This window comes from Scatophagus argus, chromosome 9 (assembly GCF_020382885.2).
Source record: "Scatophagus argus isolate fScaArg1 chromosome 9, fScaArg1.pri, whole genome shotgun sequence".
Classification (NCBI taxonomy): Eukaryota; Metazoa; Chordata; class Actinopteri; family Scatophagidae; genus Scatophagus; species Scatophagus argus.
Window position 1 is genome coordinate 1,166,900 of NC_058501.1, and position 27,898 is coordinate 1,194,797.

Genomic DNA, 27,898 nt, shown 5'->3' on the forward strand with positions numbered 1-27,898 from the left:
TGAACATCCTGACAATAGTGAGTTGCAGTAGTCCAGCCTAGAAGTAACAAAAGCATGGACAAGTTTTTCAGCATCACTCTGAGAGAGGACACTCCTAATCTTAGCAATATTACAGAGGTGAAAGAAGGCGGTCTTAGAGGTCTGTTTAAAATTCAGATGGTGATATACATTATACTGCCGGACATCAGAATGTTAACATTACCATTGTAAGTATGTTAGCATGCTGATGTTAGTGTTAAGCTGAAAGCGCTGCTGTGTGGGAGCAGTCCCTCACAGAACTACTAGCCTGGCTGTAGACCATAAGTGTTTTTCAAACTTCAACCAAAACCACCATTTTCTCTAACCTTAACCCAAATGTGTTATTACCCTTGAGCTAACCACACAATGTCATCGTTCTGTGTTCGTACATCCACCCCAAACGCCTCTACAACTTTGGTGCAGTACCTGAAGGTAACACTTTTGTTAAGTTAACAATAATATTTACTCCAAAACAGGCCATTAAAAAACACATTTAGCGGTACATAAACAAAATTTTGGGCAAAAAAAATAAACACGCACTGACTTTGTCAGAAAAAAAGGAGTAACACATTATAGTACTATAACACTCCCTCAGATGATGTTTGATTGTACAGTTTTATTTTTAAACAGATAACAATGATAACAGACACCCCAAAAGGACATTCAATTATCTGACAGATCAGGTCATCTGCTGCTGCAAGGTCAAGCTCATACGGTTTGTTGGCCCAACAGTTTTAAAGTTCCAAAAAAAGAAAGACCAAGATTGTGACCAGGGTAAAAACATGCAACTCAGTGCAATTTACAGACAGAAAATACTTCTGTATAGAAAAAGGAAATGCAATGTCTATTAAGGAAGAATATGAAGCTATTTACAGCCACGTTAGTGCAAAAATCGCTCAACTTAATGGAACAAAAGACACAGGAAACAAGTGTCTCCAACCACAGAACATTGTGTGCCATGCCAGCATATGCACAGAATATTTTTTCCCTTGAGGTCATTTGTCATGCTTCTGTGGAAAATGACCATTTCCAACCTGAAAATAGTCTATGAGGAGAGACACAGGGGCAGTTAGTTAACCAAGCTCTGTAAGGACCTAAAAATGCTTCCTTAATGCTGAGCAAACTTGTTCTGCATGACTGTAATTGCATCTAAAAAAGCTTGTTGCAGCAAAGAAATGTGACATGGCCCACATTTAACTGACCAAGCATATTTGGCAGGCTCACCACGTCCCCGATGTTGGCGTGCAACGTGGATGACAGTGTTTACATCTTCCATCTACCAGCCCTATCATTAAGGTTCCCCTGGGCACAAACAGACCTTTTTCTCAAATTCATGCTTTCACATTCTTTGTTATAAAATATTCCGCCCACGCAATTACACATGTACCGATTTAGATTTAACTATATGGTTGACATTATTGCCACGGCTCTTATTTTAGCTGAAGGCACTGGGATCCCGCTGTTTCAGGAAACTCTCTGTAGGTGTCTATGACTGTGAGACATTGCAGACACCTACAGGTGCATTAAGACGTTTCTGAATTTGAAAAGCAATATGTGTCACTGCATCACAGCAACATCTACATATTTGTCACGTAGTTAGCAGTGTGTTGTAACTGAAAGGCAAAGTTTATACAGCACATTTCCTATTCATGGGAAAACACAATGCTCTGTAGATGAAGATTAATAAGAAAAGAAAAAGACAAAACAAAGGTAGTGATAAGGAGGAGGTGGAGGAGGCAACACAAACAAACCGAGTCATGAAAAAATAATCTCATATCACACATATGGAACTGTCTGGGTCGTCCAAGCCATTTTTGGTGAAGATTGGATGAAATATAAGGAACAGTAAGTCAAAAATATGTCCAGCAAAAAAAATAACAATAAAAAGTTTTTGAGATATTCATTGTGTTTCATCTAGATACATCACATTTATGCTTATTCCCCATAAAAATAAGCAACTAATTCCAAACTTATTCCCCCATAAATTTCAAGTCTACAAGTACAAGTCTATTTTGAGTTGCAGCTTCTTCTTTTTTTTTTTTTTTTTTTTTTGATATTTTCAAATGCATTTTAAAGTAATTAAAACCCAAACTTAAAATATTCTTTATAAATTTGTGGAAACTAATGCCAGCATCATGAAGGATACCAAAAATTTTCACTTCATTTATTGTTTTAATAGACAAGGAATTCATTTTGGTTTTTACTCAAGAACAAAAAAAAATATGACTTTGTTTTTTGGTTTTTAAGTGTGGTGTAGTTGTGTATTATCTACATAATTATGGGAATGGACATTTGACATTATGTTTATATATTATTTATCTGATATTTATCTTTTAGAATTTTTGATGAGATTACATGATCTCCAATGTCAAATACTGCACTGACATAAACTATAATCATATTTTTACAACAGAGAATAATGAGTTAGATAATCAAAGAAATTAATCAACTGAGGTTTTCAGTGTGACGAAATCTAGTGATAATTCTTTACTATCAAATATAGCTGTCACAAGGCACCATGCCTATATACTTGTAATTCAGGTCTGTCTGTCTTTGATTTACACTAGTTACTCTAATGTGTAGTAACTCTGGGTTAAAGAGTGCCAGTTTATTTCAATGAAGAAATTCTCTGATCCGCAACTACGCAAAATATTTTAGACTTGATTAAAAAAATCACAGCACAGACACACTGTGCGCCCACAATATCGGCGCACACGCTGCTAATTAGGAACAGCTGCACAATTGCTGGTCTACATTAACTCTTTGAGACAAATAAGCAGTGTCCAGAAGTCAGATAACAATAACAAATAACTCTGCACTCAGTGTGAATACCTTATGAACACCTTATGTACACTCCTCACCACTTCCACAGTTAGGAAAGTTTTGTAACTGAACTTTAAGACAGTGGTTATCAAACCTCTTGACATCAAAGACTTCTTGATAAGAATTTCAATTTCAAATGTTATATTACGTAAAGTTTATGAAACCTATGACTTCAATAGTCATATATTCTGTCAGTGTATTATTTATAGATAGAATTATAGAGAAAACAGTCTTGTTTTGTTGGGAACCAGTTTGGAAACTGCTTAGGGACTTATGAGGATGGACTCCAGTTTGAAAACCAATGCTTTATGGGGTTTGGAGCATTTCAACAGACACATCCCTATGAAAATTTTCTCTACATGTCAGGGTTACAATGGCTACAGAAATGTGAAAAGGTGAGCACCCCCATTCTCACTGTCTCCCGCGATGGACGCGCTGTGATGACGTGGCCTGCGAGGCAGCGTCGGAGAAAAAACACTATTTGGACTCTGTGGCACATGTACATGCGGGTGCGCATACACACACATATATACGGAGAGATGGAAACACGGAAACATGGACCGCAGCATCCCTCGCTCACCACTACCACAACTCACCCGTCACAGTTTTCTCCCTGGTTTAGCATCCAGGCGTGTAGTGAGGTACCCACTACTCGTCCCACTCTTCATCTCTCCGCTTGTAAAGAATCTGATCCTTCATACACTCAGGTACAAGTACTCACCTGCACTCCCGGTCCGGCTCCACTGCTCCTCTGCGGAAGTGCGCTCACTGTACTCAGGGGTGTTTGTATATCTTTATTGTGTTGGTTATGGAGTATTTGCACAAAGTTGTTGTGTGACATGTGAATATATGGTGTGTGGGTAAATTAAATGGTGCATTGTTTATTTTGGTGTTTGATTTATTATGATTAATAATATTGTATGGACCATTATGGACACACAGGATTGAAAGCAACTCTCAGCTTGATGAGTAAATATATGACTGACAAATGTGAAGAGTGCAAGGTCAGTGAAGATGTTGAGCACGCCATCATGAAATGTAGAAAGTATGAAAGGGAAAGAAAGGATCTTAAAAACAGAACATATGAATTTCAACGACCATGGAGTTTGAAAGGGATATTAGGTAGAAGCGATGAAATGAGAGAATGTTGTAAGGCTCTCTTAAACTTTTTAAAAGTAACTGGACTGTGGAAAAGGATATGAGGATATGATTGTTATATATATTATATTATATGATTTATTTATTTATTATTATTTATTATTATATGTATTTATTTTATTCTGTACAAGGAAAATGAATCAAATAAAAACAATGATGAAAGAGGGTGCTGATTTTGACAATATTAATGAAGGTACAAATGATTTTCTAAGATTGCTAGATGAATTTAAAAGGTGTCATGAATCTGTTCAGAAACTGCTGCCTGAGGATGTGAGAATGAAACTTTGGACTGGTATGAGCCAAAAATGGCTGATTATAATGTTTTTCTAACTGAAGTGGATCAATGGATAAAACCTCAGCCTGACCTGCAGACTCATGGATGTTGGGGACAGTGTGTCACAGACTGGTTCAAAAAGTTCTAAAAATTCAACAGGTTCCAAAAGTTCCAAATCTTCATCTGTTGTTTCAGCATGCATGAAGGCTGCTGCAGACAAAGCTGCTCTACAGGCCAGAGCTGAAGCTCTCAAAAGGAAACAATAACTGAAAATAGAGAAGCATCAGCTCGGTTTAAAAATGGAATCCCTGGACTAAGGCTAAAGGCCCTGGAGGAATTTGAAAGTGATGAAGCATCATAATCTGGAAAAGAAATGGAAGAACAAATAAATGCATCTGACAAAATAGAAGGAAGCCTAGCACAACTGGAGTTTGCATGGATAGGAACCATACCTAAAACACCTTTGCAAAAAATGATACACACTCAATACCCACCACTATCCACAGCTGGAATCACAAAAAGGTCTGAGCAACCACCAAGGGCTACAATAAATCCTCACACACCTAGAGTTGTTGTACCTGATGGACCACACAGACAAGGCAAATCCACTCCCAGAAGTGAGACAGCTCAGAGCATTGATCTCACAAATATTATACAAAGACAGACAGACAAGGATCTGCTAGTGATACAGCAGAAAGAATCTAAACTCCCAAGAAGAGAAGTACTGGTGTTTGATGGCGATCCTCTCACTTTCAGGCCATTTATGAAGTCTTTTAAGCACAACATCAAGGACAAGACCAATACTAACGAGGATCGATTATACTTCCTGGAACAGTATACTGTTGGACAGCCAAAAGAACTAGTTCAAAGCTGCTTTCACATGAATGCCACAACTGGTTACAAGGAAGCAAAACGCCTACTTAAATATCACTTTGGCGATGATTTCAAAGTCACAGTTGCATACATTGAAAAGGCCTTAAACTGGAACCAAATACGTACAGAAGATGGAAACGCACTTCACAGCTATGCCCTCCATCTAAGAGGCTGTGGTAATGCAGTGCAGGACCTTCCATACATGTCTGAGATGGAGTTGTAGCGGCCCACTTGGAGTAACCACGCAAATGCAGAGAGCTTCAAACTGGTGCAACTTTATTTCTCTCCTCCGTTTCCATTGACATTCTGACACCGTCAAAACTATAAAATGGGCAAGAAATACAAATGCTATAGTTCCATGTTTCCACAAATAATACACAGAAATCATATTTACATTTAGCTTAATACAAATAATTTTATCAACTTATTTTATGAATTTTTATATGAAATTAACCTTTTGCACTGTTACTCATTATAGCTCTTATTTAAACAAAATAATGACAATTTCTTTTCTTTATAGATAAATGAACAACTCTTTTGCAATGAATACAACATACACCATAATCTCCTCCTACCTCCTTCTGCTTCCAAGGGCGCTAAGTTTAAGCTCAGTGTGCTAACATCCTCCACACACAACTCGCGGTGAAGTCCTTACATAAGGCATACGGACGACATAAAAAACGTAGCGAACGACAATAAAATAATCACTCACACAGGTTTCAACACAAAATATGACAGGTAAATAATTTGTTTTGTATCCTATTTTTACCAACTCCGAAGCAACGAGATGTCGTTACGCTGAAGCGGGAGCAGGAAGTTTAGCGTCAGCAACAGCAGGAAGTAGCAGAATAAGAGCGGTGCTCTTCAAAATGAAGGCACAAAAAAAATAAAGTGACAGAACTGTATCGGTTGCCATAAACAAATTAGCTGCCATTTACAGGAGTCACCATCCAATATGAAAAAAACTTGTTTCCAAACTCCCATTTAAACTTCAGGAGAAATGGTGGTATGTTGTTTGTGGCATCACTGAAAGAACACAGCAGGGACCTAAATTCCATGACCTTGTTCTGTTTCTGTGTCTGGAAAAACAGGCCAGAATCATTCACAAGGAGAAAGTTGAGCTGCTAAAGAAAAATGGACTCTGCTTTGCCTGCTTGGCTAAAGGCCATATGAGTAAAGAATGCAAGAAACGTCTCGCATGGCGTTTCTGTGAGAAGAAACACCCCACTGTCTTGCATATAGAGAACCTTACTTCAGGAAATACCAAGCCAGCAACAAAGCAGGATTCACGCCAGGAGCAATTACATTACTAAAGTTTCATCAGCAGCATAAATTGCTATGGTATCATCAGCAGCACAAACGGGACAGAACCATGGACTGCAAATTAGCAGTGGTACCTGTAAAGGTGAAGACGCATAAAGGCAACTGTTTGATAGAAAACCTATGCTTTTCTAGACCCCGGAAGCAATGTTACTTTTATTACGGAGAAACTGATGGAACAGTTGTCTGTCAGAGGAAAGAAGACAGAGATTTTACTCCGAACAATGGGTCATGAAAGGCCTGTGAAAACCCATGCTATGAGAGGACTGGAAGTATGCAGCCTGGATAGCAACAGCTTCATAGAGCTTCCTGAGGTCTTCACACAAAATGCCATTCCTGTCAGTCAAGAGAACATTCCTACAGAGATGGACATAAACGGATGGCCCTACCTAAAGGATGTCCACTTAAGATCCATCAAGGCAGAGGTAGGCCTATTGATCGGGGCAAATGTCCCAAAGACTATGGAGCCACTGAGAGTGAGCAATAGTCAATATGAGGGGCCCTACGCAGTCCTAACACACCTAGGTTGGACTATAAATGGACCTCGCGGGGGTACTGCACCCATGGACAAGTATGGTCGACCATGGATAATGTCTAACAGAGTATCAGTGGTCAAGCTGGAAGAGCTCCTTATACAACAATACAATCAGGACTTCTCAGAGTTGGCCTACGATGAAAAACAAGAACTTTCATTTGAGGACAAGAAATTCTTGAATGTGATGAACAGCTCAGTCAAAAGAAAAGATGGCCATTATGAAATACGACTTCCGTTCCGTCAAGATAACATCAACCTGCCAAACAACAGGAAGGTGGTGGAACAAACTAAGTCTTGCCCGCAGATTCCAGAAAGATGAAGCCTTTCGGAAAGACTATAATGATGCTTCATGAGTAATGTCGTGAGTAAAGGGCATGCAGAAAGAGTGCCAGAGGACAAAATTCCCCGGAAAAATGGAAAACTGTGGTACATTCCTCACCATGGTGTCTACCACAAAAGGATGGGTGATGTTCGATTGTACATCTTCATTCCAAGGAGCTTCCCTGAACTCTGAGCTGCTGCAGGGTCCTGACCTTACGAACACCTTGTTGGGTGTACTCCTCAGATTCTGACAGGAACCAGTAGCAGTGATGGGGAACATCGAAGGAATGTTCCATCTAGTAAGAGTACCTAAACAGGATGTGGACTTCCTCAGATTCCTGTGATGGCCAGACGGCAACACCAACCAACCACTAGCAGAGTACCGGATGATGGTGCATCTCTTTGGAGCAGTCTCATCCCCAAGCTGTGCCAATTTCCACTGAAACAGACAGCTGATGATAATGAAGGAAAGTGTAGCACTGAAGTTCTCAACACCATCTGACACAACTTTTATGTAGACGACTGTCTGAAATCTGTTCCAAATGAGAGCCAAGCAATCTGCCTGGTGAAAGAGCTCAGATCAGTACACTGTAAAAATGAATTTGGGTCTTTTGTTTCTTCAACTTGGTGGCACTGTCGCCTCATAGCAAGAGGGTTCCAGGTTCGAATCCCGGTCTGGGCCCTTCTATGTGGAGTTTACATGTTCTCCCTGTGCCTGCGTGGGTTTTCTCTGGGTTCTCCGGCTTCCTCCCACAATACCAAAAACATGCACATTAGGTTAATTGGCTACTCTGCATTGCCCCTAGGTGTGAGTGTGAGAGTGTGTGGTTGTTTGTCTTTGTGTGTTAGCCCTGCGATTGACTGGCGACCAGTCCAGGGTGTACCCCGCCTCTCGCCCATAGTCGGCTGGGATAGGTTCCAGCTCCCCCGCGACCCTGACGGATAAGCGGTATAGAAAATGGATGGATGGATGTTTGCTCAACTCTTTTTCCTTCGTCAGTCCAACTAAAAGTATCTAAATCATTGGGCCAACTTGAAATATTTTAAGTATTAATATTGTCAACTCCTCAGTTAAATTAGAACAGTCTAGGTAACTCAGATTGTTGAGTTGGTTCAATTATAGCCCCTGCAAAATGGGCTAGGACAACCCTACAAGTCAAAGATTGGCGCGTTTCACTTGGAAAGGAGGCCATTTCAATCCAGACAGAGTATCGCCAGTGGACAAAATGAGGTAAAAAACTACTTTTGTAAGTTATAAGATTCAGTCAGTGCCATTCTTTCAGTGTTTAAATGGTTTCCATGTCAGGTTTCATAAGATATATATTACAAAGAGCCTTTAAATCTACAAAATATTACCCTTTCTAGCTAGCAAACTGTCAGAATTCAGCAACTACATTTTGATATCAGAATTCCCCTGCCTATCTAAGATAAAAGTGGGTAGTCTTGTTGTTTTGGCCCCGGCTTTGGTTAAATTGTGTGTGCATATGCATTGGGACCGTTCAGATTTAGCTTCGTTTTCGTTAGCTTTGTTTTTCTGCAAATTCATGCTGCACACCTCCTTAGACCTACTTTTATTCGCATGTGCGATTGTATTGTATGTATTAGGCGGTTTCAAATACAGTCGACTGTTAGATATCGTCTACTCTGCCGTTAATGCATACTGCAGTATTCCTGACCGCTGTGAACACAACCGTATACAAGTAACATTAAATAAATGTGCAAAACATTTGGCTAGGAGTGGCAGGTGGGCGAGTGGTTTCAAATACAGGGCTCTAGTTGGCCTTTTCACTCCACTTATATAGCGTTAACCGATCAGCTTCCCGATCGTAGTCTGAAAGCACAGAGGAGCCGTGTACAGCTGCAGGGACGAGCGATGAGGCTCGTGTTTAACCCCCATAACACAGCAGTTCAGTGAAGACCCAGACCACTTGTTCTTCCATGGCAGGGCAGCAGATTGTTTAACTCCGTTCTGTAGCTACATTTGATTCCAGTCGCTAACTAAAAAGTCGACACTAACGGGCCTACAACCTCTCTATCGGTCTAGAGGTCATCAGATTTGGGCAACAGAACCAACAAAATGAAGAGAACAAAGCGGTCAGAGATCAATTTCCTGCCAGATGTTCCTCAAGGACAGACTCCGAACAGCCTTGAAGATGAGAGAAAAACTCTGAGAGAGGAGATGCAGAAAAAGAAGAGAGACTGGAAACTGATTGATGCATTGATGGGGAGCACCTTTGCCTTGCAGAGGAAGGAGATTGTCGAGGATGAGCCTCCAGTATCTGAAGTTGCAGATAGATGGCCAGCACTGCTTTCAGAAAGACAGGTAATTTCAGTAATGTGATATTTTTCCCCAATATTTAAAAAATGTTTTCATTTTCATTGTTTAGATGTAAAATATACGTGGCCTTTACATGAGTAGTAGTTTATGTTGTGCATAAAACTAGCCTCCCCTCCACCTATCCTCCAGAGTCCAGAGCAGAGGGCAGCTGCTGTGTACTGTCCAAAAAACTGCAGCCACACCAGCCTTCTGTGGAATAGTCTGCCCATGCCTTTTCTCGTCAATGTTACAACGCTGCAGACTCTTTCAGTATAGGGTCTCTTTGATGTCTTATTTGGGTATATCCTGTTGTGTATTCACTTATAACATCATTGTGTTTCAGGGATGGATGGGACTAATGAGGAGTTTCTGGTCTCTTTGCAGATTGCTGCAGAGTTCATGCGCCTGGTTTCGCTTGATCTCCACCAGTCTTTCTTACATGGACTTGACAAGTATTCCTCAACATTGCTGGACTTCTACAGAGTGTGGGCCAGTAGCAATGCCATGCTCCACAGTCTGCTTCAGTCCATCGATGTTCAAGTACGGATAGTCTCATCTTAATTGACTATATATATATATATATACAGAAGAGCTGTAACGTTGTTTGGACTGCCTCACTACCTGAGAGAGGACCCCTCCAACTTCTTCAAAGTCTGTGAGGTGTGTCATAACTATGCATAACATACATAACAGCACACAAGAAATACACAGACTTATACTATAGAATTTTATTTGTTGATGTTAAATATTAAAGGGGTTAGTTTAATTCAAGTTTAATTCCTCAATTCTCAACAAACTCAAATTCTTGATAATCTAGTATACATCCATGAATTTTTCAGTTAACACACTATATACTCAATTTGATGTAATACCTAGTATGAATAGTACGTTGGTATGACATTCTGAACACAGCCCTCCTGGTGGCTGACAAAAGGACTAGAACCCATCATGGCAGCTATTAAAAGACAAAAGCCAGAGTCAACAGGGCAGTCAGGGCAAAGATTGCTGCAGAGAGACAGAGAAGGGAGTGCTTTTTTATTAATTTGAAAATAATTAGCATGCCAGTATCTTTTGAGTTGGATACCTGATTTTTGTCTTTTCACCTTCTGTTTTCAGGCCTCTGATTCTGAGGAGGAAGTGGCAAAAGGAGTTGATGTGGGCCTACTCTTCATGACGAGCTAAGCTGATGATGGAGACATGCTCACAGACATTCTAAATGTTGCTGTGATACTGGAGGACAAGATTGTCATTCATCATCTAAAAACTGTACCACATGCCTTTGCTGTGCTAATTGGCCTCCTGTATAGTCTCAACATTGACTACCCAAAGGGGCTGAAATATACCTTTGAGGTGATGCAGAAGGTACTCATGGATGTTGGCAGTGCAGCATGTTCATCCAAAGTTCTTGCACTCAAAAACAAGCTTCTACAAAACATAGTTTGATGAGATCTTGTCAAGTAGTCCATCTTTAGTTGTTTTTAGGGGCAAGACAGGTGGGACCTCTCAAAATGTTCACAATTTTTCAAGTGCAACTGTTAAAAGCACCTCGAACTTTATAACTGTTATGCTGTTGATTACATGTATTTGGTGTTATGAATTCATGTGGTTTTATGGATTTATAGCTTTGTGACCAAATAAATATTATTTGGGGAAAAAAGTAATTTCCTTTCATCCACTCAGTCTTTTTAGAAAATAAGTGATTTATTTGGCCTGACAAATAATTCAATTTAAAAGTATTCATCAAACCTAAAATTGTTAGTGAGGTCGACTTCCACTGAAAAAGTTACCTGGCTGCCTTGAAATCTCATGTTGATGCAACTAATGGGTTTAGTTGGAACAACTGATGTTTCCTTGTTTGAGAAACAAATGTAGAAATACATGCTTGTTTGTTGGACATGTAATGTAATGTCATTTCAACTAGGCATTTAGTTCATACAACTTAAATGTCCTTGTTAGTAGTACAAAAAAATATATTGACTAAACTCAAAATATCAAGTTGATCTAACTGTTTGTAACTTTCATTTTAGTCATTTAAACTTATTATTGTAAGTCATAGCAACTTACATGAAAGTGTAAAGAACTAGACATTTTTCGTTGGCTTAACTTAACTGTGTGCGCCACAGATTGATTTAAGCTCACTAAATAGTAACAGTCCTTGCCTTGGTTCCAGCTGAAGAGAGAACAAAAGAGGTCAAAGATCTAGACCTTGACAAAAACAAACTGCCAATAGAAAGAGCTCTTGGCATGTGCTGGGATATTGAGTCAGACATGTTCTTCTTCTCGATCACCCCAAAACAACCATCAGTCACCTGCAGAAGTATTTTGTCTGTGTTAAACTCAGTATACGATCCTCTTGGGTTCCTAGCACCAGTCATGCTGATCGAGAAAAGAATACTGCAATACCTGTGCAAGCTAAATTGTGGATGGGATGAATCAATACCAGCTGCTTACACAGATAAATGGGAAGAGTAGTTAAAAGATCTTAACTTGATCTCCAGCCTAAGAATCAGGAGATGCCTTAGACCACCAGATTTTAAAGGACAGATGCACCACTTCTGCGATGCAAGTGAGCGAGGTTATGGGACAGTCAGCTATCTGAAACTGACTAGTGACCGTGGACTACCTCACATTGTGTTTTTGATTGGGAAGGCAAGAGTTGCACGTTTAAAGGTGGTGACAATCCCAAGGCTGGAACTTGCCAGCACAGTCCTTGCTGCTAGGATGGGCAGGATGCTGAGAAGAGAGCTTGAGTTAACCCTCGGAGACTCAATTTTTTGGACTGAGGCATGAAAGCAGAGACCTTCCTTCAGGAAGGACACTGGTTGAGAGGGCCAGATTTCCTGATGCAAACAGAGATCAGAGATCCAAGTACCACCCACATTGTCCGACAGTGACCCAGATGTCAAGAAGACACTACAGGTGTGCTGCAAAATCAAAGTCCGCTGACTCGTTTTATTGAACATTTTTCATAATGGTACAAGTTGATTCGATCAGCAGCCTGGCTCTTAAAAATCAAAGAAAGTCTGAGACAACTGAACTTAAAAAAGAAAGTTAGTGACTCTGATCCACAGTTGTTTGTGGAGGATCTAGCCAAGGCTGAGCAATCACTTGTGGCCTATGTCCAACAACAATCCTTCCAAGAGGAGGTAACGTCTCTACAAAAGGACTTGCCTATAAAGAGAAACAGTAAGATCTATAAACTAGATCCCATACTCCAGAATGGAATCCTGAGAGTCGGAGGCAGACTAAGTAAGCTGGCAATGCCAGGGGAAAGCAAACATCTTGCCATTCTGCCCAAGGACCACCGCCTGTCAAAGATACTCCCACACCATATTCACACCTTGGTGGGTCATTGTGGAAGAAATCAAATGATTGCAAAACTCAGAACAAAATACTGGATCATTAGAGCAAACTCTGCTGCGAGAAGGATAACACAAGACTGTGTACTTTGCAGGAGATGGAATGGCAAAATAATGACACAAAAAATGTCCGACCTACCTCTACACAGGATAACACCTGACTTAAAGTAACGAATAAAGTTAAAAAGAATCTAAAGCATGGAGACATAGTGCTGATCGTTGATGAAAGCTCACCATGCAACTCCTGGCCCATGGGCAGAATCACAGAAATCTTCCCCGACAAAAGAGGACATATATGTCGGGTCAAGGGCAGGACACAAAATGGCACCTTGGAAAGGCCCATCACAAAACCGTGCCTTCTACAAGACATGACCTGAAACAGGTCTGACTTATGCCCTCTTTCATTTCTTGACCCCTGAAAGGACTTTATTTTATTTTATTTTTTCCTCTTTTTCTCAGACGAGGATCTGCATTGAACTTTTTGTTGAACTACGATGAACATGTTTTGCAAAATGGACTATTGGAATTAGCTGGATTATTTTTTACTTATTTTTTTAAATTCTATGGACAATCTCTTATTGTCACCGAGGACTCTTGAGTGTATTCTTCATTGTATGTATGTATGAATTGCCCTATACCGGTCAATTAGGGGCCGGAGTTTTGAAGCCAATACACTGATTTGTGTTTTATCTATACCATATCACATTTATTATAATAATGATGGTGATGATGATATACTGTTGATTATGTTGACGTGACATGACAGAAATGCAATGATGATGTCAGAGGGGCTTCAACTTAATATATAGACATCACCTGAGGACAGGTGTCGTGTTTTTTGGCTAGAAAGCAGAAGGGCAAACAATTTTCAATGAAGCGAGTTTTCTGTTTATTATGAATTCTAATTTATTTTTGCTGATTACTAAGAAGAAATAAAGGATCATATTGTGACATGACTAAAGAGTGAATACGCGTTGATTGACCGACCGCTTCTACACATATTACTAACTTGGCTTATCTCCTGGAGTCATTGTGCTTTCTCGTCTCTACAGATTTTGCAAGAAGTGTCTGTTAACTGTCAATGTTTTTCCAACAAGCTATTAATCAATATTCAACAAAGTGTCTGTAGATTGTTAGGTTATATACTCAAACTCAATCTGTTGGGTGAAAGTCAACAGATTCAGGTCAGTTTATGATCAGAAGCAGTTATAATCGCATTATAATCAACAATGTTGAGATATTTATGTTTACTGAACAGCTGAGAACAGAAGAAAGTCTGAAATCTATCAACAGAACACATACATTCATTCACCATTTGTAAATAAAAATGTTTGGCATAACTGATCACTATTAAGTACAGAAAAACAAACACTATATGGTATAGACAGTGTATCAGAGAAAGAAAGCTCTTTTGTCCATTGCTTTAAATTGACTAATAAAAAGTTGAGACAGTTTTGTTGCAACACCTGCAAAATGTAAGGCAAGGAATGCTTGCATTTGAGTAGCAGGAATCTACCCTTGTACTATATTTTACTGCATAGCTCCATAAAACTGATAAAATGCCTAACTTTTCAATATTGAATAAACTTTGCTTCGCTTTTCACTCTACACATTCTATGCTGTCAACTAGATAAATATATGACAACACTGACTGAATCAGCTATATTTTTAGTTTTCAACACATTGTTTAGTTTTGATTATATGTATTGAACTTACTGTGTAATCTGCAATGCTACTATCCCTATACCATATACAGAAAAATTAGCATCTCTAAATAACTTGGTGGTGGTAAATCTTGAATGTGATCAAATGAGATTCCCTGGAAAAGAGATTACAGCATCTTCCTGAATGAATATGAGAAAAAAAAATAGCTGTTACAGTTTTTCATCCATAGATGAAAAAATGTTGTATCATAGACTGCACAAGATGCCAGAGTGAAAAAACAAAACACAATCCATTTAATTAGAATATAAATATATTAAATAGATGTATAAAGAGGAGCTGCTCAGGTAACAACAGTAAAACATGAAACTGTAGCAAGCCAAATAAAGAAGAAGTTTCTAGTCTGAGCAATTATTAAAAGCCCTATTTTATTTAAAAATAGTGTGTATGAGTGGTGTGAGTTTTTGAGGGAGAGTCTCAAGGGAATGCCGCAGGTGTTTTGGCTTTGACCTCCAATACTCTCTGGCCCTGGCTTTAGGTTAAACTTACTTCAGGAACCTATTAACCTCTCTTCATAGTACACTTCTCAGGACTTGCCCAAACATTACAGAAACACCACACTGCTGCATCACCACTCTACAACACACCCGGAAGAAAAAAACATACCTTTGTGGCCTGATCGTTGCAGCATTGGCCTTTGAGTTTCTATTCTCCAACTAGGTCAGCATTAATTCCAGAAATTGAATAAAAACCTCTCCTCCAACAAGAACAATAACAGGGCCTTGATCAAGTGATTCAGTGTACCAAAAGTTCAGTTCACTCACTTCTGGTTCAGTGAACGCTGGCACGTCTTTTAGCTGCCACTGCTCCTTTTTAAAACAATTTTAATCTTATTGTCTGTGGACTCTGCTGTCTGGAGGGGGGACTGGATCCTTCGTTAATCCAGTCCTCCTTTTCTAGTATCCGAGCTGACATCTGCATCTGTTCGTGTTAGGGCTAAGTTAACTTACCTGCTGCCTTAGCCTAGCCACTGTCTCCGCCGCTGCCACAGCCTTGACAACCATGTGGATCAATTATGTGTGGCCTGTGCTCGCCTGGATTATCCTGTCTACTATCCATCATCCATCGACAGTACTGCTCCAGTACTCTGCCGCTGAGCCTCTTAAGCTCTGCTTGCATCCGCACGGGCAACCACCACAGGCTCTGCTCCTGTACCCGGACATCTTATACATGCCACGTCGGAGGTACATTCATCGCAGCGCTCATCAGGGCTTCCAGTGCGACGGATCCAGCCCACTTGGGTCATTCTGGTCCACTGCTCCGCACCCACTGAGGAACACCGGCCGTCGCGCTGACCACAGTGTTAGCCCGCCTTACTAGGTCGGCTAACACGGCAGTCAAACTCAGCAGCACCACTGTCAACTTCGGTCTTCTCAACATCTGTTCACTCATGAATAAGGGACATCTTGTGCAGGATCTCCTCGTTGACTGTAAGTTTGACTTTTTGTGTCTAACTGAAACATAGCAGCAGCCAAATGACTTTACTCCACTCAATGATGCTACGCCTCCAGGGTTTGTTTACATCTCTCAACCTCGTGAGGAGGAGGAGGTCTGGTGGTAATCTGCCGCGAGAAATGAAGGATAGCACCTGTCCTCACTCTCCAAATCCAACCCTTCACGCACTATAAGTTTCTGTAAAATTAAAGACATCAACTTGGACAATCTATCCTCTAATATCAATAGCCTTCCCAATGCAGACAGTTTTTCTACCCCAGATGAATTGCTTTCACACTACAACAACAGCCTCCATGACCTTCTAAATAATCTTGCTCCACTAAAAACCAGACCTGTCTCAATTGCTCTCTCTGCACTTCGATTCACTCCCACTCTTCGACAGCTAAAAGCTAAAGGACGTCAACGTGAAAGACTCTACAGGAAAACTAGTCTCACCTGTATCTTTATTAATTCAGTATTATTTAGTATATTGTTTAGTATTAATTCAGTATAGTAGTAGTAGTATTCACTATTGGCACTGCATGAGTGGCTGCCTGTTACAGCAGCTCCTACTCAGCATTGAGCTTGATAGCTTGGCTATCATCCTTCTCTCTCCCACCACCTGCACTAGGTTAAGGGGGCTTCCTAGGATGGCCCTGGCCTTCCTAATAATTTTGTTCCGTCCCTTCCTGTCTGGAGTAGAGATGCTGTTCCCCCAGCAGACCACTCCATAAAATAGGGTTGATGCCACCACAGAGTTGAAAAAAGTCCTCAGGAGTGCCCCTGCACTCTAAAGGACCTCAGCAGGTACAGTCTGCTCTGGCCCTTCCTGTACAGTGCAGTGAAGTAATCTGTCCAGCCCAATTTGCTCTTGATGTGATCATCCAGGTACTTATGATAGTCCATTCCCTGGATGAGGGTGAGTGTCCACGTCTGTGGAAGTTCACCACCAACTCCTTTGGTTTCTCTTGGAGGCAGTTTTGCTGGCACCATTCCACAAAGTCCTGATTCAGTTCCCAGTACTCCGTGCCGTTCTCCTCATTTATCAGGCCAACAATAGCAGAGTCAATGGAGAACTTCTGCGGTGACCAAAGGTTGAGTTGTGTCTGAAGTGTGCAGTATCAAGGGTGAAAAGGAACGGAGCCAGACCCGTTCCCTGCCGGGCTCCCATTCCTGCCCCTCCATGAATTCGCAATGTCACGATCGCAACAATTAACGCAAATTCAACCAATCCACTCAAATTATGTGCAAGCTTGCAGTTTTGTCCAATCACTTTTCTGCTAATTGGACTAATCATCGGTGCTTTCCGCGAGTTCCACCAATCATAGCAGTCCCCAAGGAAACGCATTAATCATGGCAGTCCCCATGGAAATGCATCATAGAGGCTCATAAGAGGCTCTAAGTCTTTGGTGTCTGTAAGAATTCACCTCATGTTATGGTATTAGCAGCTGGTTTGGATATGGTCAAGTCTGAAGCTCAGATAGTTTGATTAACATGGTTAATCTAGGCTACATCGCATATGTGTGATAAGAGAGACATTCAAAAATAATATAAGTTTTGCTATTATTTGCATGTACAGTTTTGCCATTTCTGCCATAAAACCTGTTAAGAATGTTCGTGTATGTTGAAATAAATATCTTATAATGTAAATAAATAATTGTACATTAAGAATATATCTCTGCATTTTTACCTTTACCAGTATAGTGGACAGTCAGTTACATGAGTCTGAAGAGTGAATTCTTCCCTGTGTACTTCTAGATGTGTTACAGCAAAAGAGAGTACTTGTTTCTTGTTGATTGACAGTTTATTACTAAGTAACCATAATAAGTACTTAAAAAGAATTCGTGATTTAGACAGATTGTTTTTTTTTCTTTGGTAAGTGATCTTTGCATAAGCACGATAAACAACTGTCAACAAATTGTGACTGTATGGTAAAGTTATGAAATCATAAATACATTGATTCAAATGAATTCAAAATGAAATTAATTTAAACTGCTGAATTTATCTAGTAAGTTCTGCCTAGGTCAAACTGCAAATTTACTGGGTTGCCCTCTTGGACAGTACAATTTAGTGTGTGAGATTATGGGACAGTGTTGTGGTGTCAGTACAGAAACAACCCTTCCATGCCCTGAGTTTATTTGCAGACGTCAGAGATGTTTTCCATAGTCAGCTGGAGAGTGACCTCACAGAGCGTGTGATTCCTACGCAGCACTGAGAATATGACCCCAGTCCTCTATCCATAAACATCCCCATGGGGTTGTCCCAGGGTCATTCAAGTATATAGGGTCATCCAAGTATATTACTGCACTGTGTATGGCAATATATTACATGTGTAAAATATGTGTAGAATTTTAAAATACTTTTACTTCCACTGTACATGCTATGTATTATGGGTATATTGCCATTTAGTATGATTTAAAGTATTTGTTTTATTTATTTATTTGTTGTTTATTTTTGGCCTTTGGGCTAGTAGGACTGTAGCAATAAAACTGTGTTATGACCAAAATTAGGGTCTCTAAACTTACACCTTACACATTTATATAGTTAACCAGATTTAGATAGATTTATAGATTTAGATTTTGGGAGTGAGGAGATAATTAATTATGTAATAAATATCATGCATGTAAAAATCTTAATTAGAATTAGAATTAAGGCCTCTTTTTATCACATAATTACGTATTAATTAATAAAATTCTTTATTACTATTAATGTGCCACCATTGCTGTTCCCCCACCTCCTCTCCTCTTCTTCCTCTCCCCTCCTCTCCTCTCATCAGATCAACATATAATTCATTAATTTATGTCACTAACTGTGTGTCCAGTTCTCCTCGTAGTTTTGTGTCTCTCCCTCCCTTTCTTTCTCTCTCTGTATCTTTCTGCAGGTTTCTCTCCATCCAGATCTACATGTTGAACTGCATCCTCTGACAAACCCAGTCACAAACCCAGTGTCTACTGTCAACATCTGTCCATATCGTTCTTCTATGTAGTGCTATTAGAACTAACTGAACATATCAGCTAAAAAACAACTAAATACAATTCAGTATTCCAATTAAAACAACCTGTCATGTTTGTGCTTTGTGATGAATGATGCTTATTGTATGTATGTTTCCCTCTCTCTCTTTCATCCTCTCTGTCCTGTCTACCTCTTCTTCCCCCCCTTCACCTGGCCGACTATCAGCAGGATGGTTCTCCCTTGTGAGTCGGGTCCTGATCAAGGTTTCTTCCTGTTAAAAGGGAGTTTTTCCTTGCCACTGTCTGCTTGCTCGGGGGTTCAGGCTCTGGGTCTCTGTAAAGCACCTGGAGACAGTTTTGATTGTAAAAGGTGCTATATAAATAAATTGAATTAAATTAATGTTACTTTTGTGGTCCTTCATATATGCAAACAGACAGACCATGTGCTTTGAACTGTCTAAATTAACTGTGATTAAATACATAACTAAACTAAAATGAAGAGAAATCATTAGGTAGATTGTTTGTCCAGTAATAGGAAGGACTGCGGTCTACTGGTCAAAGTGTCCTTGAGCACTGACACTGAACCTCAAATTACACCCGACGGCTGTTCCATTGGTGTCTGAGTATTGTGTGGGTGGTTATTGCTTTCAAAGGTCAGGTGGATGAATATGTGTGAATGGGTGAATGCTGGCTCACATTGTTAAGCATCTTCAGTGGTCAGTCAGACTAGAAGAACGCTGCACTATATAAATACAGTCCATATACTATTTAAAAATCAATCATCAAAGTAAACTTTTTACAGTCGGGTGTGTGTCTGTGTGCCCACACGTGCGCATGTGCATGTGCATGTGCATGTGCATGCAGAACCTGTAGTAAAGAAATTGGTTAATTGTTGCCTGAATATGAGAATTGAGTTGAAATCCAGTGAAAGACCAATCCAAAAGAATGCATTAGTACAGTAAAGGCATTTATTCACCTGAACGTGAAATGAAGAGAATAACCATATGAAGGAGATTTTTTTTTTCCATTCAGTCATTGAAGGATGCTAAACTGGTCTCCCTCCAAAGCACAGTTTTGATCCCTGCCTCTTGAAATGATAAAAACAGGCTGCACAAGCATGCTTGGGCTCATGTTTTTGGATTGGGTGGAGCTAAATCTGATCAAAGAAGAAAATCTTTAAAAAGTGGAATAAAAAAGTCAAAATTCAGTTGGGAATCTCTATGTGTTATAATGTCAACTGAACATAAGCAAACATAATTTGGATTGTGTGAAAGGTATTGTGTATTACTTTTTTTTTTAATTTATAGGTGTGTGGGAGTAGGAAAATCTCAGGAAACCTGCAGAACTGATCTACGGATGGCTTGACCTCCTTAATGTACAGTAAAGGGGATGGTGGTGCCAACAGTTGTCTCCCTTTCTTATCCAGGTGGCTCAGTACATTTATGAAAGCACAGGAATCAAATGGCAGAATCCCTTCGACTCCACATTAAATGCTGTATGCATACATGGGACAGAGTTTAAGCACAATGCTGCGGTCAGAAATTGAATTCATTAGATTTTTGTGACTTGAGAGAGGTCTTACATTCACATTGGAAAATCCAAATGCTGAAATTTTGTTCTGTCTGTTATCTATGGGTAGTTATCTTTATTATTAGTGCTGGGAGGTGGTAGGATTCTGTAGCTTTCAGAAATACAGATAGAAAAAAACAGTTTTATGAGGCATAGACATTATGTCACTTCAGTTCAACTTATTACAGTGCCAAATCAGAACTTAAGTTTATCTTTATCTCATCACACATTAGTGAGTAATCGTTTAAATAACCCCCTCCCCAATAACATGTTTTTATGAAGTAAAATATACAACCACATAATAAACTTTTTTGAAGTCGTAATTTTTGCACGCTCCGGTACACTAGGAGGCGCTATGAACCTATCATGCCATCAAACAAAAAAGAGGCAATCCCTAAACTACAGAACGAGGGGAGTGCGGCATCGTGTTTCTGTGTGCAGATGCCGAGTCTGTGGAGGTTGTGAAGTTGTGAAGATGCAGGTAAAACGTTGAAAAGATCGTAGGCTCACCTGCAGTTAGTGGCCAGTTATAGTTAATGAAGAATCAGATGCGTTGATGTTTGCAGAGCTTTCTTAGAAGTAGGAGTCGAGACAACTGTTTCTTCCGGTTAGCTCCAAGGTATTTCTTAGCTAGTTGTTTATTCGGATCAGTTATTGTGTTGTCTTTCATCACTGGAGACTATTGGAGACTAACATATTTACACTCAACAATACGTTGTGCTAACTAACTACCAACTTGCTCGCCGTTAAAGTGGCGTTTTGTCACTTCTGTGTATTTGTATTTCTCTCCTGCTGTTTACTGACACATTATGAAACTAACGGTAATGTCGGCTAACTGTTTTATTTTCCTCTCGGTTAAACGATTTTGCCCTGCTGGTATATTGAATAGTAAAAGACATTTCTAAGCAGTTATTAAGGACATTTTAAAAGATTAGGCGGATTAATGCTTGTCACCTACTTTACGTGGCGTGTTGTGGAATGAGCAGTCTGTTGTCCCGTGCTAATCCAAAGCAATGATATGTGACAGAGATCTTACACACCTCGTCACACACCCGTGTATAACAAGCAGGTTAGGGTAGTCAGTAACTACAAACAGCCATTAGGTTGAATCAGCACCTCTCTATTATAGTGAAAAACCCTGAACAGTATAACAATTGTTAAAGTAGGATTTATGGAGGAGTTGTTAGTATTAGTTGTTTGGTGTACCCAACAAATCAGCAATCTGTTTACACTTTGTGTGAGTGTTACTACTTTCTTCTACCAGTGTAAATGCATCCTTATGTGTATTGTGTAAAAAAATAACCACATCAACAGTCTTAAATGTCATATAAACATTCCTCTACCTTAATACACTAAGTGTCAAAGGACAGCATACTAAATCATTGCAAACAATTATGCATCAGTAAATGTTTTTGTTTACGCTTTCAATATGTTTTCAGCCCCGAACACAAACATATGATCTCTCCTTGTCTTCTGGAGCTGTGGAGAGTGGAAGATTTGGAAGACAACAGTTAAGGTACTTTCAGACATGCTGTGGTTACTGCTGTGTGTGCTAGCTGGTGGTGGCGTTGCAGATGTGTATTCTGAAAGGGAAGCAGCAGGACACAAGTCCTTCACTGCAGCTATCAGCTCCAATCCATCCTGCTCACAATCTCTTGCATTCACTAAATATTCATCGCATAGCCAAGTAGAGTGTAGTAGAGTGTACCTTGAACAGAGAAAACTGCGACGCTATTAACATAGACAGGTTCATGTGTCCTAAGGCTTCTTTACAGGCTTAGTGTCCATTGTCAAACTGCAAAGCTGATGTTGCTTTAAAACCATTTTTCTGTCGGTAAATATGTGTATCTGTGTGCATTTATGAGAGCACTTTTGCCATCATACAACTTCACCTTACAAATCTAGGGACAGGTGTCTGGTATGTGACCGTGTTCTAGTACATGGATTACACATATTTTAAAGTCTGTCAATATCAAGTGATGCTGATAAAGGTTCAATCACTGCTCACCCTATTGAATATGGCAACTGTTATGACTTGTTTGTGTAGTAGTACCTTTTGTGAATGGCAATCAGAAATGAAATAAGGCTCCAGCAACAATTTGCTGTGCTTTGCACAGCTAAGCCACACTGAGAGCTAGCAATTACAATGTACATATTCTTGGACCTGTACCTGGAATGTGACTGTGTTTTACTCATGCACATGTGTTATTCATACACTCTCCTACACTTACTCTGCTCTCCACACGTCACAGAGCATGGACCTAGGTAGAGGAACAGAGGCAGTGCAGCTTCATGACTCCCTGCTGAGCATTCAGTGTTCCTATTCAGCTGGACCCAGACAGTCTGTAAGTAGCCTAACAGTGTTTACTACAGAATTTAAACTTTATTTGTTAATGATAAAATGCTTGTTTTGGCAGCATGGTGGTGCAGTGATTAGTGCTGTTGCCTCATAGCAAGAGGGTTCCAGGTTCAAATCCCGGACTGCACCCTTCTGTCTGGAGATTACAAGTTCTCCTTGTGCCTGCGTGGGTTTTCTGCGGGTACTCCGGCTTCCTCCCACAAGCCCAAAAACATGCATTACTGGCTATTCTACATTGCTCCTAAGTATGAGTGTGTGCGTTTGTGGTTGTCTGTCTTTGTGTCTCAGCCCTGCGATTGACTGGCGACCAGTCCAGGGTGAACCCTTCCTCTCGCCCGTAGTCCGCTGGGATAGGCTCCAGCTCCCTGCAACCCTGATGTATGAGCGGTATAGAAAATGGATGGGTGGATGGATGGATGAAAGTGCTTGTTTTTTGTTTTCTTAATATTGATGCCTATCATGAATCTTGTTTACAGCAAATGCCACCTAAAGACATCCTCAGCACCTCACCTTAGTTAAACTCAACACAGCTGCTGCCTGTTTGCTGCCAGAGAACCAGAATCATTCCTGAGGTAGAGGCAGGTTGTTCTCCAGAACTTTAACCTGAGGGCCACCACCATACACACATCATGTCACCCCCAGTACTGTTACACTGCAATGTTTTCCACAGACTCAAGACTAATTTGTGGTGGAAGCAGCCACCGGATGAGGGGTCAGATATTGCACTTCCACAGAGAATTATGATGTGCACAAAGAGGGAGAGATAGAACATACATGGCAAGGGAATGCAGCTGTGAAAGAATAAAGATGCTGCGTTTTCAAATAGCATAGCGGAAAAAAAAAGAAACGTGAATGAGAGAGAACAAAATCAACATTGTGGGCTCAGAAGTTGTATTGTGGTTAGGAAGTTTGCCATGCATAATTCTTTTAATGTTCATTGAAATATTTCTTGATATATTGAAAGATTTTAGTCTGTTTTCATTATTTTATGTGAAAACAGTCCTCATGTCCATGTGTGCTTGAGCAAGAGACTGAACACAGTTTGAGTTTCAGATCTGGCCGTACCCAAGTGATATCACCTTACTCAGACACATATTGATGCACTTGAGTAACTCAATATTATGATTTTTGATTGAGCATCAAAAATACTGCATCAACTGCTGCCTGATGGACATGCCAGTGCCTTGCATAACATCTCCTCCACAATCTGTCTGTGTGTGTGTAAATGAATCAATGAAAGACATTCCTTTCTGTTTCTGTTCTGGACAGAAAATCCAATGAATATCTGGCACTCCAATCACTACCCCTCTGTTACATACAGTCTCCAATGTAGCATCAGATTTACCTCATTTATTACTTTTATGTTGACAAGATGCGAATAATGTTATGTGCAGCAATTTAATATGCCTTTGTTTATGTTTGTTCAAAATGTTTTTGTTCTCATACTTTATGTTTCACTTTCTGATTTTAATAAAGATGCTTGAATGAAATTACATACAGTGCAACATTGCATGTCTGATGATAATATTTTGAATAGTAACAGTAGCTCTGTAAGTAGTTGCCACTGAATATACAGTTGTGCTCATAAGTTTACATACCCTGGCAGAATTTATTATATCTTGGCCATTTTTCAGAGAATATGAATGATAACACAAAAACTTTTCTTTCACTCATGGTTAGTGGTTGGGTGAAGCCATTTATGATCTACTGTGTTTCCTCTTTTTAAATCATAATGACAACAGAAACTACCCAAATGACCCCTATGAAAAGTTTACACACACCAGTTCTTACTACTGTGCATTGCCCCCTTTAACATCAATGACAGCTTGAAGTCTGTTGTGGTACTTGTGGATGAGGCTCTTTATTTTCTCAAATGGTAAAGCTGCCCATTCTTCTTGGCAAAAAGCCTCCAGTTCCTGTAAATTCTTGGGCTGTCTTGCCTGAACTGCACGTTTGAGATCTCCCCAGAGTGGCTCAATGATATTATATTAGTAGACTGAGATGGCCACCCCAGAACCTTCACTTTATTCTGCTGTAGCCAATGACAGGTCGACCTGACCTTGTGTCTTGGATCGTTCTCATGTTGGCACGTCCAAGTATGTCCCATGCGCAGCTTCCTCCAGTTCTTTTTTATACGTTAATAAACTGTTTTTCAAGGTTTGACGGTCTTCTACACATTGGCTGGAATGTGATTTTTCTTTCCAGCTGTCTAGTTTTCTGTTTCAATATGTGTAGATTTGAATTGTACCAGGGAGCTACTCTCTTCTGATTAATGACCTTCTTTTTCAGAGGGGCTACAGAATTAAGGGTCCCAAGAAGTGATGTTGCAGTGCTATCTACAAGAACTTTAACATCCACATGAATGTTAAAGTCTCCCACTATGATAACTTTGTCTGAGTTTATTGCTAAGTATGATAGAAAGTCAGGGAATTCATTGAAGAACTCAGAGTAAGGCACTGGGGGATGGTACACCACAGCAAATAAGAGTGGTTTATCTGCTCTCCAGACTGGGTGTGAGAAGTTTCAAATGAGTTGTATTTAGCAGAAGGTTTAGGGTTAATATGCAGATGTGACTGATAAACTGCTGCCACTCCTCTTCCTCTACCAGTATTTCTGGGAACTGGGAGCAGTTAATGTAGCACAGTTGATTCATTTAAACTGATAAATTCATCCTGCTGCAACCAGGTTTCTGTGAGTGACATTACATCAATATGGTGATCCACTATCAGATCACTTATTAGCAGAGATTTGGACATGAGGGACGAATATTTAATAAACCACATTTAATGTTTCACAATAGGAATGGTGTACCTTTCATCATAGGCCTTGTTGACTCCTCTCCAAATGTAACATTTATGGTAAACATTTTCAGAATCAGAATTGTCTTTATTGCCATGTAAGTGAAGAGGTTTCACATTACTAGGAATTTGTCTTAGCGATTGGTGCATACGTAAAACGTAAGAACGAGTAATAAATGATAAAAATAATTAAAAAAATAATAATAAAAAATCATTTTATTTTATTATTAAAGAAAAATAAAATAAGATAAAATAGAATTAAGTAAAACAAAAGAAGATAAAGTAGAATAAGCTTCAGATTTGAGACGCCACCATGAGAGACATCACATTAATTTTCTATACATTTCTATTTCAGTAACATTCTATCTATGCTATGCTATTACCACAGAAGCAGCAGCGCTCACAAAACACTTAAGCAGCCCCAAGAACAGCTCAGTCTGGTTCTGATGTTGCATCACTCTGACCTCTCCTGTCTTCTCACAGTTGCAATAGACCATTATATATTTAGCTCAGCATTATAAAACTTAGATAACAGCTGACTTTAGTCTTTGCTGAAATTGGTCTCTCTATCTTTCTCCCTCTCTCTTTGTATTTTTATTCCTTTTAACTCTCTCTAAACAGGAACTGTATTTGCAGGAAAAAAAAGCCTTGGTCACTGGATCATCAAAATCAAAATCAGTTTGACAGGCCTCAAAATGCTTTTGGTGCGTGTTCAGCTATTTAAAACTATAGGTTTGCTTTGTCTTGATATCAAAATTTCATACTACAATAGAGATGTCCCAAGCTCATCCTAATGGTAAAACAAACAAAATGGCGGCGCCCTGTGCGGCTACGGCCAAGCTAGCTTTACGTTAAAGTCTTACCTACATGTTTAGTTTCTAACTGCACATTGGAGACTGGTCAAACGAAATTTAAATTTTCTGTGCTAACCTCTGTTACATAGATTTTTGACAATAAAGTACACTTTGACTTTGAATTATGTTTTTTAATTCCAAATAATAAAAGCAACCTATTTAAGCTGTAAAAATGTCCTATCTCTCCCCGCTCAAAGCCACCAGTTCTCAGCTATTGTAGACTCTTGTGGCTTATGCCATTGTCAGCTTACTTATTGACTTTGTCAGTTGCTATGTCGCTTACCATCTCCAACTCAGAGAGTATGTCTCTGTCCTCAGCAGAAGAAGTTTGTTTCATCCATGAAACCCAGGTTCAGTATGCCAAGGCATGCTCTGAGATTGAATTGGAAGCCCCACATCCATGCCATAGTTCTCACACTACATGTAAATGACTTTCTGAGCAACCTGTGTACTGTATCCTGGAAAAGCTATATGCCCGCAACATTTCAGTTCCAGCAAATCTTAACTATGAGGCAACATTTTAGTTTCAGCCAGCGTTGCCTATGAGGAGTTCTTCAAATTCCTCATGACTGGACAAAGCTCTACCAATACCCAAGAGTTCAACCTGAGTGCCCCTCCTCCTAAAGGTAAAGGTATAGCAGACTGGTCGCCAGTCAATTTAATTAAAGAGTTTGGTCCAGACCTGCTCTAATTGGAAAGTGTCATGAAATAACTTTTGTTGTGTGTTGAACTGAATTGATCTTTCAAATGAGTTGGACCCTGAACTTCCTGGGTAAGGTTAAAAGATTCTAAAAGTCCATAAAATAAGACAGAAGTGGCTGAGAAGGGTGGCAGACATGGATGTTAAAATCACCTAAAATGAGAATATTGTTGTATCTTGAGATAAAATGTGATAGAAACTCAAGAAACATCCATCCATCCATCCATTTTCTATACTGCTTTTCTGTCAGGGTCACGGGGAAACTGGAGCCTATCCCAGCTGACTACGGGCGAAAGGCGGGGTACATCCTGGACTGGTCGCCAGTCAATCGCAGGGCCAACACACAAAGACAGACAACCACACACTCTCAAACTCACACCTAGGGGCAATTGAGAGTAGCCAATTAACCTAATGTGCACGTTTTTGGTATTGTGGGAGGTAGCCGAAGTACCCGGAGAAAACCCACGCAGGCACAGGGAGAACATGCAAACTCCACATAGAAGGGCCCAGACC

The 27,898-nt window shown here is 39.9% G+C and overlaps 1 long non-coding RNA gene across 2 annotated transcripts; it reads left to right on the forward strand.

Moving 5' to 3' along the window:
* The first annotated feature begins 21,058 nt into the window (after positions 1-21,058).
* Positions 21,059-25,467, forward strand: LOC124064681. Of its 2 annotated transcripts, XR_006844299.1 has the most exons (4): positions 21,059-21,155; positions 22,114-22,190; positions 22,927-23,019; positions 23,092-25,467. It is a non-coding gene; the product is annotated as an uncharacterized LOC124064681 (long non-coding RNA). The 2 variants fall into 2 exon arrangements; XR_006844298.1 differs by having other exon boundaries at positions 22,927-25,467.
* Positions 25,468-27,898: the final 2,431 nt, after the last annotated feature.